The 17,335-nt window shown below is 53.6% G+C and overlaps 1 long non-coding RNA gene and 1 pseudogene across 1 annotated transcript; one reads left to right on the top strand and one right to left on the bottom strand.

Annotated features, from left to right (window-relative positions):
* Nucleotides 1-1,902: 1,902 nt before the first annotated feature.
* On the bottom strand, nucleotides 1,903-2,324 carry LOC112854190 (small ribosomal subunit protein eS19 pseudogene; annotated as a pseudogene).
* Nucleotides 2,325-4,998: 2,674 nt separating this feature from the next.
* LOC147574331 (uncharacterized) lies at nucleotides 4,999-8,344 on the top strand. The gene is made up of 2 exons (XR_015243730.1): nucleotides 4,999-5,134; nucleotides 7,926-8,344. It is a non-coding gene; the product is annotated as an uncharacterized LOC147574331 (long non-coding RNA).
* Nucleotides 8,345-17,335: the final 8,991 nt, after the last annotated feature.

Genomic DNA, 17,335 nt, shown 5'->3' with positions numbered 1-17,335 from the left:
TGCTCTGTCTCTTTCTCTCAAAAATAAGTAAACGTTAAAAAAATTAAGGTACTGATTTCCAAAGTGGTTGTGCCATTTTCCATTTCCACCAGCAGTGTATGAAAACTCCACTTGTCCACATTCTCACCAACACTTGGTATTATCATTAAAGAAAATTTGTTTAGCTATTCTAATAGTGATATCTCATTGTAGTTTTTTAAAAATATTGTTTCCTTTCTGGGGCGCCTGGGTGGCGCAGTCGGTTGAGCGTCTGTCCGACTTCAGCCAGGTCACGATCTCACGGTCCGTGAGTTCGAGCCCCGCGTCGGGCTCTGGGCTGATGGCTCAGAGCCTGGAGCCTGTTTCCGATTCTGTGTCTCCCTCTCTCTCTGCCCCTCCCCCGTTCATGCTCTGTCTCTCTCTGTCCCAAAAATAAATAAACGTTGAAAAAAAAAATATTGTTTCCTTTCTCTTTGTTTTTTTAAATCTTTTTTTAATTATTTTGAGAGAGAGAGATGGGGAGTGAGTGGAGGATGGGCAGGGAGCTAGAGAGACAGAGAATCCCAAGCAGGCTCCCCGCCATCAGAACAGAGCCTGATGTGTGGCTCGAACCCACGAACTGTGAGATAATGACCTCAGCCAAAATCAGGAGCCAGATGCTTAACCAACTGAGCCACCCAGGTGCCCCTCATTGTAGTTTTAAGTGGCATTTCCCTAATGCCTGATAATGAGGATCTTCCCGTATGCGTATTTGCCTCCCTTGTTTAAGCGGAAGTTCAAAGCTTTTGCCCATTTAAAAAACTGGGTTGTTTGTTTTCTTATTGGGTTTTGAGAGTTCTTTGTATATTCTGGGTAAGAGTCTTTTATGATATATATGCTAGGCAAATATTCTCTCCCAGTCTGTAGCTCTTCTTTTTGTTTTTGTTTTTTAAAATTTTTTTAACGTTTATTCATTTTTGAGAGAGACAGAGCATGAGCGGGGGAGGGGAAGAGAGAGGGGAGACACAGAATCCAAAGTAGGCTCCAGGCTCTGAGCTGTCAGCACAGTGCCCGATGCAACCTGATGCGGGGCTCTCGAACTCATGAACTGTGAGATCATGATCTGAGCCAAAGTCAAGACGCTTAACTAACTGAACCACCCAGGCGCCCCATCTTCTTTTTGTTCTTTAAACAGTATCTTTGATACAGCAAAAATCCTTAGTACTGATGAAATCCAATATTTCAATTTTTTTTATGGTGTTGTTATCTCAGAAATCTTTGCCTAACCCAAGGTCACAAAGATTTTCTCCTATATGTTTTCTGCTAGAAATGTTATACTTTTAGGCTTCTGTTTAGGTTTAGTATCCACTTTGTGTTAATTTTTGTACAGTGGTGTGAGTTATTTTGTTTTATTTGGAACATAGATATTCATTTCAACAAACGAAAAGACTATCCTTTTCCCACTAGACTGCCTTTGCATCTTTGTTGAAAATCAAAGACTATATTGATGGACCTGATGCAGGCTCGAACCCATGAACCGTAAGATCATGACCTGAACTGAAGTCAGATGCTTAACCGACTGAGCTACCCAGGTGCCCCTCAACAGGGCTCTATCTTGATTACTGTAGTTTTTAACAGTCTTGAAATTAAGTAGTGTAAGTCCTTCAGCTTGGTGTTTTTTTTCCTTCCACAGACAAAGCAACTTACTAACCCAGAATTTGTTCTAATGCTTCTTCTTCTTCTTCTTTCTTATTTTGAGGGAGAGAGAGTACACGAGCAGGGGGAGAGGCAGAGAGAGAGAAGAAAGAAGATCCTAAGCAGGCTCCATGCCCTCAGTGGAGAGCCCAATGTGGGGCTTGATCCCACGAACCGTGAGAGATCATGACCTGAGCCTCAATCAAGAGTCGGTTGCGTAACTGACAGAGCCACCCAGGCAACCCTGTTCTAGTGCTTCTTGTTTGCCGTTGCCAACTGTCTGAAGATTCTGCCCAGATCTCTCTGTCCCTGAGGTGTTAGTTCGTGGCCCCCATCTTGGTCCACCATTTTCAGCCCCTCCAGGGCTTGAAGGATGCCTTGGGCCACATTCTTGGAGCCTTAGCTGAAGTGGCTGGGCATGACGCTGTTTGTCTGTTGGCCCCCATAGATCTTGGTCATGGATCCAACTTGGTGCAGCCAGAGAGATACTCTGTGGAAATGCTGATGTGTGGAACCAGTTCTTATCATAAGGAGCAAGCTCTTGATGCTTGGGCAGCTTGACAGTGTCTGCCCATTTAGGAAAGTTTCAGCTTCCCACACTTTTTGAGAAAGGCTGCTGGAGCTCTGAAGAACCCCTGAAGGTTCACGTCTTTTGCAGTAACTCCAGCCATATGTGGCCTCAGTGCTGACAGCCAGGGGATAGGGCCTTCCAGCTACCTGCCCCCACCTTCTTTTGCAAAGTTATTTTGGCTATTCTAAGTCCATTGAATTTCCACAAGAATTTTAGAATCAGCTTTTCAATTTCTACCAAAAAAAAGCTGCTGGCAATTTGACTGGGATTGTGTTGAATTTATAGATCAGCTTGGGGAGAAGTGATCTTGACTATTGAATCTGCTGATCCATGAGCATAGTATAGCTCCTCATTTACTGAGGTCTCTAAGCAATGTTTTGTAGTTTCCAGTGCGCAGGTCTTATACATTCTTTGTCAGTCTTTCCCCTAAGTAATTCATATTTTTAAAGTTGATTTATTTATTTTGAGAAAGAGAGAGAAAGAGTGGGCACATGTGAGTAGGGGAGGGGCAGAGAGAGAGAGAGGGAGAGAGAGAACCCCAAGCTGACTCTCACAAGCCATGAGATCATGACCTGAGCTGAAATCAAGAGTCAGATGCTTAACTGGCTGAGCCACCCTGGCGCCCCTAAGTAGTTCATATTTTTAGAAATATAATTGATTGTATATCTTGATCTTATAATCTTGCTAAACACACACGTTAGTTCTAATAGCTCTTTTTTAGGTTCCATCAGATTTTCCACATGAAAATCCGTGCCATCTTCGAATAAAGGCAGTGTTACCTCTTCCTCTCAGTTCTGGATGCCCTTTTACCCTTGCCTTAGTGCCCTGAGCTAGAACCTCAGTACAATGTTGAATAGGGATGATGAGAGTAACATACTTGCCTTGCTCCTGACATTAATAGGAAATCTACGGTTCTTCTACAAAAATTCACACTTTTAGGGACTCCCTCTATGGCATCATGGATTCCTCTTCTCTGTTGGATTTTGCCGTCCATATAGTCTAATATGCTTTAAAACTCTAGGATATTTTTTCTCTTTTAAAGGGGTTTTTGAGGATGGAGTGGTAAACAGATGTGCTAAAGGAGCCTTCTTGAGTCGGAGGTACAGTGTTAGGGTTTTGCCAGGCAGGTGTGACCACAAAAGACAGAGGGTAAGAAGTTAAGATGATCTGATAAAGCAGAGACCCTGAGCTGAAGAAGAGAAGAGAATGAAGACAGAAGGGGGCTGACAGATGGGAAAATCATCTCAGGGTCAGTTGACTGGGGATTGAAAAACAGTTGTCTGAAGAAGAGTTGAACCAAAGGAGCAGAAGGTGAGTTCAGAACGGAAAATGGGAGCACGTATAGGTGGTGACAGTGTCCAGGATGGGAACAAGGGTGTGCCAATTCACGTTCATGTGAATTGGCATACAAAGGTTGTAGAATGGAGATGCTTTTAGAGTTACCCAGGGTGCATTAGGAATTGGGATGCGAAGAGGTTTCAACAAATGCAAAGCAGGGCTGGGTCAGTGGACAACAGTCATGAGGGAGAGTGGCAGAGGTGGATGGAGCAGGAGCTTTTGCAAGAAAGTGACAGAGGGGCGTCCGGGTGTCTCAGTCAGTTAAGCATCCGACTTCAGCTCAGGACAAGATCTCGCAGTTCATGAGTTCAAGCCCCACGTTGGGCTCTGAGCTGACAGCTCAGAGCCTGGAGCCTGCTTCAGATTCTGTGTCTCCCTCTCTCTTGGCCCCTCCCTGACTTGTGCTCTGTCTCTCAAAAATAAATAGGCATTTTTAAAAATTAAAAAAAAAAAAGTGACGGAGTGATGTTCTGGAAGCAACAATGGGGAGCCAGGAAGGACCTGACTCTTATCACCTGACCCTTGGCGCCGTCCCAAGAAGAGGTCACAAAAGCAGCAACGACCCAGGGAGGTGCAAGAGTCGTTCCCCCCAGGTTTTGGGCCAGTTCCTCTACCTCTGGTTACACTTGGGGATTGGAGTTTAGCCCTGGCCTGCAGCCCAGTGACTGGAGGGCAAGGTGTGGCCCGTGGCCTGGAGGTAGAGAAGAGCCGCGGACTTGGATTCCTTGGGCAAGTCATTTTGCTTTTCTGAGCCTCAGTTTTATCAACTCTAAAATGGGATGTTAGACTGAGCCTGGGTGGTTCAGTCAGTTAAACGTCCGTCTCTTGGTTTTGTCTCAGGTCGTGATCTCACGGTTCATGAGTTTGAGCCCCCCGCGCTGGGCTCTGTGCTGACAGCGCGGAGCCTGCTTGGGATCCTCCCTTTCCCTCTCTCTCTGCCCTTTCCCTGCTCTCTCTCTCTCAAAGTAAATAAATAAATTTAAAAAAAATAAAATAAAATGGGATTTTATACACACAGAGGATTAAATTGAATAAAATAATATCCCAAGTGCTTAAGAATGGCTCCGACTACGATTATTTTGAATTCCTAGGGTCAGACTCTGCTTTTCCTGTCCCTCGGTAGGAGTTTCCCGATTTTGGCCCGAAGACCTGACAGACGAATCTGTCCATCCCCTTGAAAGCGAAGAGCTGGGTCCCTCCTCCTCAGGGCTGCATAAGGGCCTTGAACGTGTTCCCTGAACCGCGGGGCTCTTATAACCCCGGAGATTCTTGCCTCAGATCCAGGGTCGGGAGGCTGGGCAGCCCCCAGTCTGCAACCGAACAAGGAGCAGAGGCTGTAGGTCCTGGGAAGGGAGGAAACAGGAAGCAAAGTGTGCACCTATCACCAGCCACCACGAGCAGGGGAGGAAGGGGCTTCACTGGCGTCACTCCGGTTGGAGCGGGGTGGGGGGGGCCGCCCACCTGGGAGGCTGGCAGTGACCTAATACACGGCGGGCTACTCCGCGAAGAAGCTCCCGGTTCTTCCAGATGCAGAGAACATCAGCGACTTGCCCAAGTTCTTGCAGCCAGTAGGTAGGACTCAGTGGGTGCGACTGGAGACTTTCCCTGTGCCGATAGCCCAATCTCCTCTAAACCCTCATCTGGGGGAGCGGGGACTGGTTTCTTTTCTTTCTTTCTTTTTTTTTTTCAATGTTTATTTGGGGGGGGAGGGGCAGAAGGAGCGGGGGTGGGGGGGGTGGGGGGAGAGACACTTGCTCCTTGGCGAGTCATTTAACTTCTCTGAGGCTCCGTTTTCTGATCTGAGAGTGGCTATCTCATGGGCTTGCTGTGGGCCCTGTAGCCTAGTCCAAGATGGAGACTGAGAGAGGGGTGCAGGTTGGAGCCGGAGTCATTTCTTTGAGAGGGACCCTTGGCTTTTTTCCGGGAGGTAGTGACAGAAGAAGGGGTGGGCTCTGGGGGACAGACAGACCTGGATTCTTATCGCACTTACAAGCTGTGGGACCTTAGGGAAGGGACTTATGCTTCCCTTTGCCTCTTTACCCCTGAAACCCAGACTTCAGTTTCCACGTTGATAAAAAGGCGCAAAGCATACCTACCTCTTGGGCTTGCGGAAAGGGTCAAGCGAGGGAATGTTGCAAAGTGCCCATAGTAGGTGATTCGTGAACACGGTGTCCAGATGTCTCCTCCACCAGCCTTGCCAGGAGAATCCTTTGATGAGCAACCCTCACCCCAACCTTTACCTCTTTAAGCTAGCGGATCGCTAACTTCTGCAGGGAATTCCTTTCTCAGGTTGGTTTCCCCTCCCGCAGTCAAGAGAGGTGCCCCTGCCAGCAAACTGGAGAATGACTTGGTCAGGGTGGCTGGTGGCTCAAAGAGAAGTCTCACTCGTCCTCTGCACCTCCGCCCTTCCCAGGGTGATTTGTCCCTGCCCACAGCGACATGTCCTTTGTGAATCGTGTAAGTTAAAAGCCTCCCTGGGCACCTGCAGGCCCCCCCCCCCCCCAACCTTCCTAGCTGGGCATTCACCATAACACTCCTTCTCCAATGCTAGTACCCCTCTGCCCAGCCTCTCTTGCTGCCCTGGTCAGCCCTCGACCTCCCAGCCACAGTGACTGCAGCACCCCCCACCACCCAGCACACCCCTTGGCTGGGAACACCCTCCGCCCCAGCAAAAGTTTTGCTCGCCTTTCAAGGCCCGACTCAGATATCAGTCGTCTCTCCCCTAACTAAAGCTCTCCCAGAGCCCTTTCCCTGCAGGACTAACTGCTCCCTCCTCAGTGCTCCACCCCCAGGCTAGCCAGGCACAATGCTCCCGGGGCAGTGGGATGGTGTCCACAAATCACAGCTGTTCTGCTCCTGCTCCTCTGGGAAGAGGGCAGATGTGGCTGGTCTCTTGTCCCATCCTGTCCAGGCGTCTGGACACGTGCTCAGGGCCCTTCAGGGTCCCCTGTGCAAACGTTCCCAGCCCCCATCTGGGCTCTGAGCCCCAGAGGTAGCAGGTGTACCCCTCATCCGGCACGGAGGTTCTGGCTCCGCCCCCCTTGGCTCTAGGCAAAGCTATAGTACAGATGGGAATGTCGAAAATATCCGTGACATATTCCAAACTGGCCTACTTTCCTATCACGAGAGAGTCTGGGACTGAGACGGGCGAGGACACGTGAGATGGGAGTTTGGGACCTCTTCCCACCTCTGTCTTCCTCTCTCAGCTCAGTTGTTAGACAGGAGAGGGATTTGCAGCCTCACCCAGCAGTCCCCCCACCCCGCTCTGCAGCTGCGCGCTGGAGGTGTTGGTGGGGAGGGTGGCGTGGGGGTGTAAGGGGTCTGGCGGAAGTTGGTGAAGGAACCAAGGCCGGGTCCTGTCGTGGGAATCCTCCAGCCCCAGGAAGGCAGTGGAGGTCATGTCATTGGACTAGGGGGCTGAAGGCTTGGGTTCCAGCCCTGCTTCACCTGTGAAGCCTCGGGCAAGTGTCTTCACTTCTCTGGGCTTTGGTTTCCTCATCTGCAAAATGGGCTCCTCGTGATCTGATCCTTGCTTTGCCCTCCTTGGCTTGGTTACGGGGTTGCCATGAAGACCGCAAAGCTCTGGACCCTGACTTATTGGTCCAGCTTCCAGGTTTCTCACCCAGGTGGGGCTGTGCCCTTGCACGCAGGTCACCAGCTCCAGCCCTCTGCCTTCCAGCAGGCCTGGCCGGGCCACCACCCTTAATGCTGGTTTAATGCTCTCTGAGTAGGAAGTCACCCACAGTCCGGCCTGCTGCCAGGCCCTCATCACCCCTCTTGCAACTGGCAGGAAGTTCACACTCAGAGCTGATCTCAGTCTCTCTTTCTGACATGGAACGCCTGGAGGGTTCTGGCTTGTCTCCTCCTTCACCCCAAAAGTGATCATTGTTTCAGTTCCTGCCTTTTCACAATGGACGCATCATCCTTCTCTGTTTCTCGCGGTGGACAGGGTCCTTGGGACATTTCCTAACTCTGATGAGGCTGGATTTCTTTCTCCTTTCAGGTGCCTTGTCCAATTTGGGATTCTATGGGTGTGTGGGGGGGGTGGGGAGTGGGGCGGGGCGGGGGGGTGTGGAGAATGTCTGCCTCAGTTTCCCCAGCTGGCACACAACTAGAGAAATAAGTGAGTCAATTGGGAAAGATCGGTTGCTATGGATCCATTAAGTGGGGCAAGAACAGAAATAATGGTTCATATTTAAAACACTTATTGTGCACACACCCTCCTGCAGTTAGTGCACTTCTAGGAATTTATTCTACAGATATGCTCACATTGTGTGAACTGAAATAATTACCAGGATATCTCTTGCACCGGACGTGGCCCAAATATCCATCAACAGGGCACCTTTATTTTATTTCGTTATAGGTTTCGTTTTTAAGTTATCTCTACACCCAGCATGGGGCTCGAACTTACAACCCCAAGATCAAGAGTCGCAATGCTCCACCGACTGAGCCAGCCAGGCGCCCCAACGGGGCACCTTTATATGCTCTGGTGCAAACAACGTCCGGTTTATATCATTGAGTGTATCTCCCCTGCTGCCGTGTGGGTAAGAGAACACAAAGAAAATGCTGGTGAGCACATGGGCAAGCCCTGAAAGGCCAAAGAAAGTGGAAATGGTGTTTGCTTCTGGTTGCTGGACCTGGGTACCTGTGGGGCCAGAGGCCGTGGTGGGGAACCTGGTTTTCCGCTCTATTTCCTTTTGTACCTTTTGAATTTTGTATCACTTGCAAATAGGACTTCCTACTCAAAAAATAAGTCAAATTAACTTTTTTCCACTCCTGGAAGTCTTGTATGTCACTAATTTTTGGTCCCCAGTGGTTATTGCTGCGATCAGAACCCCCCCGGAGAAGGAAGGTAAAGCCAGGGGTGGGGCAGGGGGTGGTATGGAGACCTGGAAACTATCTTGGGACGGAGGGTGAAGCCCAGAAGGCCTGGCATAGAAGAGGTAGACGTGGGCGAGTAGCCACAGGAGAGACCCAGAAGGGTCGGGACAGTAGACTTCCCAGAATCCACGCAGCGCGGACACTCTGGAGGGTGGAGAAGACAGAAGAGACCAAGAGGACCGAAGCTCTGCCTGCGGGGAGGAGATGGACGGCCCCAAATGAAGCTAAGTGGGTTATGAAAGCCCAGGGCAGAGGAAACTGCAGCTAGAATGCGTTTGCACGTGAGGAGGGCAGGGGTCGGGAAGGCTTTGCGCTGAGGAAATGGAATTTGAGCCACTAGAATTGGGAATCGGGTGTCAACAGGTGCAGAAGAAGGAAAGATCGCCCTTGGTGGGGACAGTATGGGCAAAGGCTGGTGTGCGAAGGGAAGATACAGAGCACGCGTGCACACACGCAAGCACGTGTGTGTATGTGTGTGTGTGTGTGTGTGTGTGTGTGTGTGTGTGGTATTGCGGGAGGTAGCCAGAGATAAGGCTGGAAAGATTTAGGGGACAGATCTTGGAGGGCCTTGAATGCCAAGCTAGGACATTTATTGAGTATGTCAGGCATTCTCCCCTGAGGTGAATGGATCCTTAGGGCAGTGCTTCTCGAACTCTCTGAGGGTGAAAGACCTTTTTATTGTTGTCATTCAATTTCCAATGGGCTGTGAACCCACATTTAAAAAAATATAGTGAAAGGGCGCCTCGGTGGCTCAGTGGGTAAAGCTTCTGACTTTTCAGTTCCCGTCATGATCTCATGGTTCGTGGGTTCGAGCCCCACATCAGGCTCTGTGCTGACAGCTTGGAGCCTGGAGCCTGCTTCCGATTCTGTGTCTCCCTCTCTCTCTCTGCCCCCACCCCCACTCATGTTCTGTCTCCTCTCAAAACTAAATAAACATTAGAGGTGCCTGGGTGGCTTAGTGGGTGAAGCTTCTGACTTTTCAGTTCCGGTCATGATCTCATGGTTTGTGGGCTCGAGCCCCACATCAGGCTCTGTGCTGACAGCTCAGAGCCTGGAGCCTCTTCAGATTCTGTGTCTTTCTCTCGCTGACCTTCCCCCGCTCACACTCTGTCTCCCTCTGTCTCTCAAAAATAAATAAACATTAAAAAAATTAAAAGACATAAATAAACATTAAAAAAAATTAAAAATATATATATAGCAAAAATGACCCTGTGCTAGGATGTTGTGGGCATGTCAAATCCCTGTAAAAGTTTCTCCACACTTATTCTCTATTTCTGTACTCCTCTTGTGAACCAGTGGCCACACTGGTCTGTGGCCAACACTTTGAGTACCTTGCCCTGGGGGTCCTTGGAGGGGCTACAGAGGTCAGGGAGACCCACAGATTTTTTTTTTTTTTTTTTGGTGGATGGGCGTGTATATTCATTTCTGGAGGGAGAGGGCACAGAACTTTTGTCAGGACCTCGACGGTTAAGGTCCTCAAAGGACACAATCCCCTGTGTAGGGGGTCGTCACTGAAGGCCTTTGAGTGGAAAGCTCTGGTGGGGCAGAAAATGTGCCTGATTCATCCTGGGACCCCTCCCTACCTCACCAGCACCCAGAGCAGCCCGCCCCGGGGTCTCGCAGTGGAGAGAAGATTGGAGGAGGTTCCGGAGAGCAGGGGGCCCATTTAGAGGGTGATTAAAATCATCAGTGGGAAGGAAAACCAGACAGCTTTTTAAAACTGTGTTTGGGGGCGCCTGGGTGGCTCAGTCGGTTAAGCGGCCGCCTTCGGCTCAGGTCATGATCTCGCGGTCCGTGAGTTCGAGCCCCGCGTCGGGCTCTGTGCTGACAGCTCAGAGCCTGGAGCCTGTTTCAGATTCTGTGTCTCCCTCTCTCTGACCCTCCCCTGTTCATGCTCTGTCTCTCCTTGTCTCAAAAATAAATAAAATGTAAAAAAATAAAATAAAATAAATAAAATAAAATAAAATAAAACTGTGTTTGGAGCAAGAAGGTCAGGGAGGGGTGGGTCTACGGCTTTGGGCGGAAGGCACTGGCACGTTAATATGGGAAGGTAGCTCCTCAGGACCCAACCGTGAGATCGTGCTTCCTGTCGGGCAAGCAAGATCCTGAAAGGGAGCCAGCCTCTCTTGGGGTGGGAGCCGGGCAGAGGAGGAGGCTTCGGGGATGCAGTGTGGGTCCAGAAAACAGCATCCTGGGGTCCTGCAAACATCTTCTGAGGCGTCAGGGGCCCGGGGCGTCAGGAAAGGCCAGGACTCATGGGGGCACCAGCTCCTGTTTCCAGCAAAGGTAGACGCTGCAGGTGGGTGGATGGAACGAACTCCCTGGAAGAAGATCCCTACTTCCATTATTACCTTTTTTTTTTTTTTTTTTTTTTGAGGTGGAATTCGGTAGCATTTAGCGCATTCGGCCTGTTGTGCAACCGTCACCTCCACTGAGTTCTGAAACATTTCCTCACCCCCAAAGGAAACCACATACTCATCAAGCCGTTGCTCTCCGCGCCTTCCTCCTCCTCCAACCAAATCTCTATGGACGTACCTACTCTGAATATTTCACACAGACAGAATCATGCGATATGTGACCATGTGTATCTGGCTTCTTTCCCTTAGCCCATGTTCAGGGGCTGTCCAGCTTGAAGCCGGTCTTAGCACCTCACTCCCTTCTAGGGATGGGTAGTATTCCGTTGCATGAATAGATCACACATTGTGTAGCTGTTCATCCATTGAAGGACCATTAGGCTGTTGGGCCGTGTGGTAGTTCTGTGTTTAACTCTCTGAGGAATTGCCATACTGTTTTCCATAGTGGCTGAACGATTTTTCCTTCCCACCAGCAACGTGTGGGAGGGTTCCGCCCACTTTTACGATTAAACAGGTGGTTGCTCTAACCTTGGAAGGCAGGGAGCTGGCTTCCGGGGTGCCAGCATGGGTAAAATAGGTCAGGATGATACCTGCGTCCTTCCCACCCCCCCCCCCCCCCCCCCCGCCCACCCTAGGCTTATAAGGCTAGTCGGCAGGTCTGGGAGGCTGCTGGCTGGAGTGGGGGCGTGGGAGGGTGTCCTTCCGTTTCGACCGAGGCATGTAGGTCAGATGGTGAAATCTAAAGCCTCAAAACCACGCTGGGTGTGGTCCTGCAGGAGTGGGGCTTGTGGTCCACCTGGGTCCACTGGTGACTTGCCAGTGAAGCTGCATTAGCAGGCAAAGCCAAAAGCTGGGAAAACCAGAGGATAGTCCCCTCCACCCGCCCCCCCCCCTCCCCGAGCCCACCCCATTGGTTCTCAAAGTGGGGCCCAGACCAGCAGCAGCCGCTCTTGGAAACTTGTTAGAAATGCGAATTCCCAGGCCCTTCTTCAAAGTTACTGAATCAGAAACTTCAGGAATGGGCCCTAGTAGCCCTCCAGGGATTCCGATCCTCACTTCAGTGTAAGAACCACCGCCCCACCCGGAGGGGGAGCCTTAGTTAACGAGGGGGACTCCGCGCTCCAGTCTGATGGCAGAGATAGGGCCCCTGTCGGCCCTCTGACAGGGAAGACAGAGACTTGTGCTCAGAAAACTGCCAATCAGAGGGACATGTAGGCTTCTCTTCTTTGGCTTGAGGTGGCTGCAGTCAGGACCCCAGAGGACCCCCCTCCCACATTCTCTCTCCATTCTTCCGAAAGTGGGTTTGATGTGCTAATGAGGGCATCAATTATGGAGCGTCATTAGCATTCATTACAATAAGAAGCTGGAGAGGGGGACCACAGGGACTGAAGGACAGTCTTTTGAAACCTGCTATTCACTCCTCTCCTATAGGGTGGGAGGGGGAATGGGAGGGCCAGGAATGCGAGAGGTGACATTTAGGGGCTCTCAGGCGCTAGGCTGTGGTCCGAAGGGCGCATGCCTGGGGCAGAGGGAAGGCCCTCCTCCTCCTCCCGTCCCCTTCCCATGCCAGCTTCTCCACCGGACGCCAGGTCACTGCCCCTGGTCACTCTTTCTCCAGAACAGGGTCATATCACAGTTCCCTCACTGCCTGCAGGCCACCGTTGATGGAGTGTGGATGGTCCAAACCGGGTGGGGGGACCCTGACATGCCCTGGTTGGACAATAGCCCTGCTGGCAGGGGGCTTTCTCTAGGATCAGGGATGGGGGTTCCACGGTGGCCGAGCGAGCAGTCCAGCATATTGCAGCCATGATTTCCACATCATCCTTTTCCCTGTGCCTTTCCCTAGAGGCCCATGTGCCCCTCTCTGCCCACCCCTGGTCCCATCTCCCTCTTGCCGCCCAGATGTTTGTGCTGGTGTACTCCCCGTTCTGATTGTGCCTTGGGGAAGGAGAGGCCGAGAATCCTCACCTCTAGCGTGCTCCCCCATAACCTCCCTCCTGCAGCTTCCCGGAAACAGGCAAGGGGGCTGCGTGCAGTGTGTGAGAAGGGCAAGGTGGGCGGTTAAACTGCCGTTTGCGCCCTCAAACATGCCAGCGGTCCCTTCCCCACCAAGAGCAGTGCCAGAGATGCAGGGGAGGAGGGCCAGAGGGAAGTTACCTGTTGAGGAATGAGAGTGGGGGTGGGGTAGCACCTGAGGCATCTCAGGTGGAGGCAGCTGGCATATTGGTTGTGCCCAGGCACCGTGCCAACTTACAGGAGCAGCTCTCGTCTCTCGGCTAGAGAAATAATGCCTGTGTTGCTCTGCCCCTGATCACAGGTGATGGCTTCTCCAGCCTTTTCCTTCCCCCGGGAGACTCTGCCTTGGAGATGATTGGGGTGGGGGGGGGCACCTCTCTTCCCTGCAGATGGGGCAGAGGATCTCATGGGGTCAATGCCATCTGCCCTCTGGCTCACTGGGGGGCCTCAGGGTCTTTGTTTCTGTTCAGAAGCTGTATCTTTTCTCATCCCTCCGTGGGACCCAGCTGCCCTGCATTGGGTGGGTGTGGATGAAGCAGTTGGGGGAATAGGGGGTCAAATGGACTCGCAGCTCTACAGATGATCAGGAATGTTAAGGATTTGTCTTTAAAAAGCAAACTACAGGGGCGCCCAGGTGGCTCAGTCGGTTGAGCGTCCAACTTCGGCTCAGGTCATGATCTCACAGTTCGTGGGTTCGAGCCTGCTTTCTTGCTCAGAGCCTGGAGCCTCTTCGGATTCTGTGTCTCCTTCTCTCGTTGCCCCTCCCCCGCTCACGCTCTGTCTCACTCTGTTTCTCAAAAATAAATAAACGTAAAAAAAAATTTTTTTTAATAAAATAAAAAATAAAAAGTAAACTACAGGGGCATCTGGGTGGCTCAGTTGGTTAAGTGTCCGACTTCAGCTCAGGTCATGATCTCATGGTTTGTGGGTTCATGGGTTCAAGCCCCGCGTCGGGCTGTGTGCTGACAGCTCAGAGCCTGGAGCCTGCTTTGGATTCTGTGTCTCCTCCTCTCTCTGCCCCTCCCCTGCTCACGCTCTGTGTCTCTCTCTCTCAAAAATAAATAAGCATTTAAAAAAATTTAGAAAGTGAACTACACAGGGGCGCCTGGGTGGGTCGGTTGGTTGAACGTCCGACTTGGAAGTCGGCTCAGGTCATGGCCTCTCGGTTCATGATTTCGAGCCTTTGAGCCCCACATCGGGCTCACTGCTGTCAGCACAGAACCCGCTTCGGATCCTCTGTCCCCCTTCTCTGCCCCTCCCCCCACTCATGCTGTCTTTCTCTCTCTCCAAGAAAAAAAAAGAAAAACAAAAAGTGAGCTACACAAATAAAAAAATAAGATCTGGATCTGATTTAAGCTCCTCTCTATGGAAGAGCTCCTTATGACGCAGGAGGTCACCTTAGGGTGGGGAAAGCATTGTCCTGCTGATGCCTTTAGAACTGTTCCCAGTCTCTGGGGGGCTGGTTCACAGAACCCTCTCCCCCCAGTCTCCATGTGACGGGGCAAGCATCTTTCCAGTCATCATCCAGGGCTAATGCCCAGTTCCTTAACCTGGACATACCTGTATGTCTTAACCTTCAGATACATCCCTGAGCCCAGATCTCTTCCATCCACTGAGGCTGCCCCTGCTTCTGGCAGTCCATAGGGTTAGGAGGTGGTGGTGGTGATAGAAACGAGGCTGGGAGCTTTGGAGTCAGGCAGATCCGGGTTTGAATGTCAGCGTTGCTGCTCTTAGATCGGGCTAGTGGCTGTTGCTCTCTGAGCCTTAACCCTTTATCTCTGAAATGGGGCTGAGAATGCCCACTTCCGCAGGGTTGTTGAGAGGGTCAAATTAGAGACTGCGAGTAAAGCACTTGCTGAGTCCCTTCTCGTTAGGTGGGCACAAAGTGGGGCAGGGAAGAGACCCTGCCTCAGGGGGAACCCCACAGGGAGAGGAAGGGCAGAGTCTGTATAGTTGAGTCAGAGTCCTGAACGGAGGAACAGAAGCTAGAGGCCCCAGGCTGCAGGCTCTGAGAGGCTCGGGGGGGGGGGGGGGGGGGGGGGCGGTGTCCAAGCAGCTGGGGGGAAGCCACCCCTCCTCGCACTGCCCCCTCCCCTACACAGGGCCTGCTGCCTCCCATACCCATCCTGGGCAGACAGCCAGGCAGGGAGCTGGCTGAGTGCCCACGGTGTGCTCAGCGGCCAAAAGATGGGCACCGTCCAGTTGGCAGAGGGAGAGGCAGCTGGCCCAGGATGGGAGAAGTCAGGGTGCCGACTGGGGTCGTGTGCCCAGACGGTGTGTCCGAGACACCGCTCTTGGCTGCTCTCCTGAGCTATCCTGCTGGAGCTGGGAAGGCCCTCCCCTCACCCCCCACCTCCTGCCCTGGCCCTACCACCTAAGTTACGGCAACTGGAGATTAATCTGTAAGGGGCATTTGAGACTAGCCCCTAGCCAGGCTTGTGGCTGGCTCAGGGGCAGGCCAATGGGAGAGCCTAGATTAAGGTTGCAACCGGGTAGACCAGGAAGTGGGGAAACCGGTTTGTCATTTGGGCCACTTGGGGTGGGGTCTTCTCTCCTGCCTCTCTGCCTGCCTGCCACTCTGCCTGGCGTCCTACAGTGAAGAGGTGTACTGTGTCCCTTTTCTGCTCCATCTAAACTGGCTTTGGGAATGCCAGGAGTAAACAAAAGGGGCAGGGGACTCAGTCCACCTTCCCCTCCCCAAGAGAAGCTTGGGAGAGGAGGGACAGGACAGAGAACAAGAGGGAGAGAGGAAGCAAGTAACCAGAACAGGAGGAAGGGTCAGGGTCAGGGTCAGGGTCTGTGCCAGTCTGAGCCGGAGAAGTCTATGGAGCCAACAGGTAGGCCAGGGTGGGACAGGGAGGGGGTGGGAGTCGAGCGGGGGCGGGGCAGAGCTGGTGCTCTTCAGGCTGCCTTGGAAGTGGCAGTGGCATCTCCAAGAGAGGTGTGAGAAGGGGCTCGAGCGCCCGGCTTGGGGGTCCTACTTGACAGATGAGCAGACTCCCCTCCCTCCCGGCACGGGCCTCTGCAGTTCCAGCAGATGCCTGCAGGAGGGGCCGCAACCGGAGCTGGGGGCAAGGAGACAGCCCAGCAGGGGGCGCCGGGGGACTGGGTGCCTGCGGCAGAGCGGTGTCTAAGGCGCGGGGGAGGGGGGGTGTCCCGGTCGAGGCAGAGGAGGGTCCAGACTCTTCCCGCATCGGGCAGCTGTGGCTTCCGGAGGTCACCTTGGCTGAAAAGTGGCCCCCGAGTCCCCGCGCTCCGCCTTTGCCTCCCTGCCCGGTCCCTCCCCAGATGCTTTTCCCACCCAAGGCGTGCCAGGGCTCGGAGACCGAGAAGTCCCCCACCCTCGAGGTGCACCCCTCTCCTCCGAGGCCGGTCCCGGGCCTCAGGGATTCATCTCTATCGTGGCGAGAGGATTGCATGGGGTGGGAGAAGCAGGTGGAGCGGGGAGGGGAGCGTGAGCGCGCCCCGCACCCCCGGCCCGGCCGCGCGCCGCGGGATCCCGCCGCGCAGCTGGAGGGCGCGAGGCGCAGCGCCCCCTCCCCTCCTCCGCTCCCCGCCACCCGGGGCGGCCCTTTGTACGTTCCGGCCACACGCGGGTGCCCGCGCCGCGCGCGCTCCCGCCCGCAGTGACACACCCGCGCCGGCCCGCGCGCGCGCCCCCCCACACATACACACACACATACACACACACTCGCTCTCGCACACTCGGTGACACGCCCGCGCGCGCGCGCACCCACACGCCCGGCCGCCGGCGCCCTCCCAGCTGGTCCACCCCGGCGGGGCCCGCGCCCCCGGCCCGCCCGCCTGGCACCGCGCCCCGGGGCTGGGGCCGAGCGAGGAGCCCGCGAGGCGGCGAGAGGGCGAGCGCCAGGCAGGCCGGCCCGGGGCCCCCGCCCCCCGCGCCCCCGCCCGATGGGGAACGCTCCGTCCCAAGGCATGTCCCTGTCTCTCTCCTCCCTAATGTGCCTCCATGCTTAAGTGGAAGGTATTTCTGTTTTCTTTGTGTGTTTTCCCTTCGGCCGGGGGCGGGGGCGGCGGCCGGGCCGGGGAGGCGGTGGCCGGTGGGGCGAGGGATGCTCGGGGCTCAGGTGTTGGGGGGGCAGGGGACCGCGGCGTGCGGGCTTGGGAGACGGACCCGGGCGACAGGAGTCCTGGGACCAGAGGGGGTCAGGGATTGGCGAGGCTGGAGACCGAGCGGGGAGGGCCTCGTGATGCCCGGGGGAGGGGGCCCGAGGGGTGAAAATTTAAAGGGGTACGTGTGGAGGGAGGAGGGGTGGAGAGAAGGAAGGGGGATGGACGGTGAGGGGAGTGGGGGAGGGGAGTGGTCCATCCGTGGTGGAGGAAGAGGAGAATGCAGGGGACGTGAAGGGGACGGAGAAGTGGGGGGAGCCTCAAAGGCCTCTCTTTCCCCCAGGTCCCAGAATGGGGTGAACACACTTGGACGGTGGTGGTAGGCGCTTTGCGCCAGCCCCCCAGGGAAGGAAGGGGATGAGTGCATTCTGGGGTTGGCTGTGTTGCCAGG

The sequence above is a fragment of the Puma concolor genome, chromosome E1 (assembly GCF_028749965.1).
Source record: "Puma concolor isolate L17-30 chromosome E1, mPumCon1.1.hap2, whole genome shotgun sequence".
Classification (NCBI taxonomy): domain Eukaryota; kingdom Metazoa; phylum Chordata; class Mammalia; order Carnivora; family Felidae; genus Puma; species Puma concolor.
Note: the sequence above shows the minus strand (reverse complement) of the source record. Positions and strands in the feature narration are given on the sequence as shown.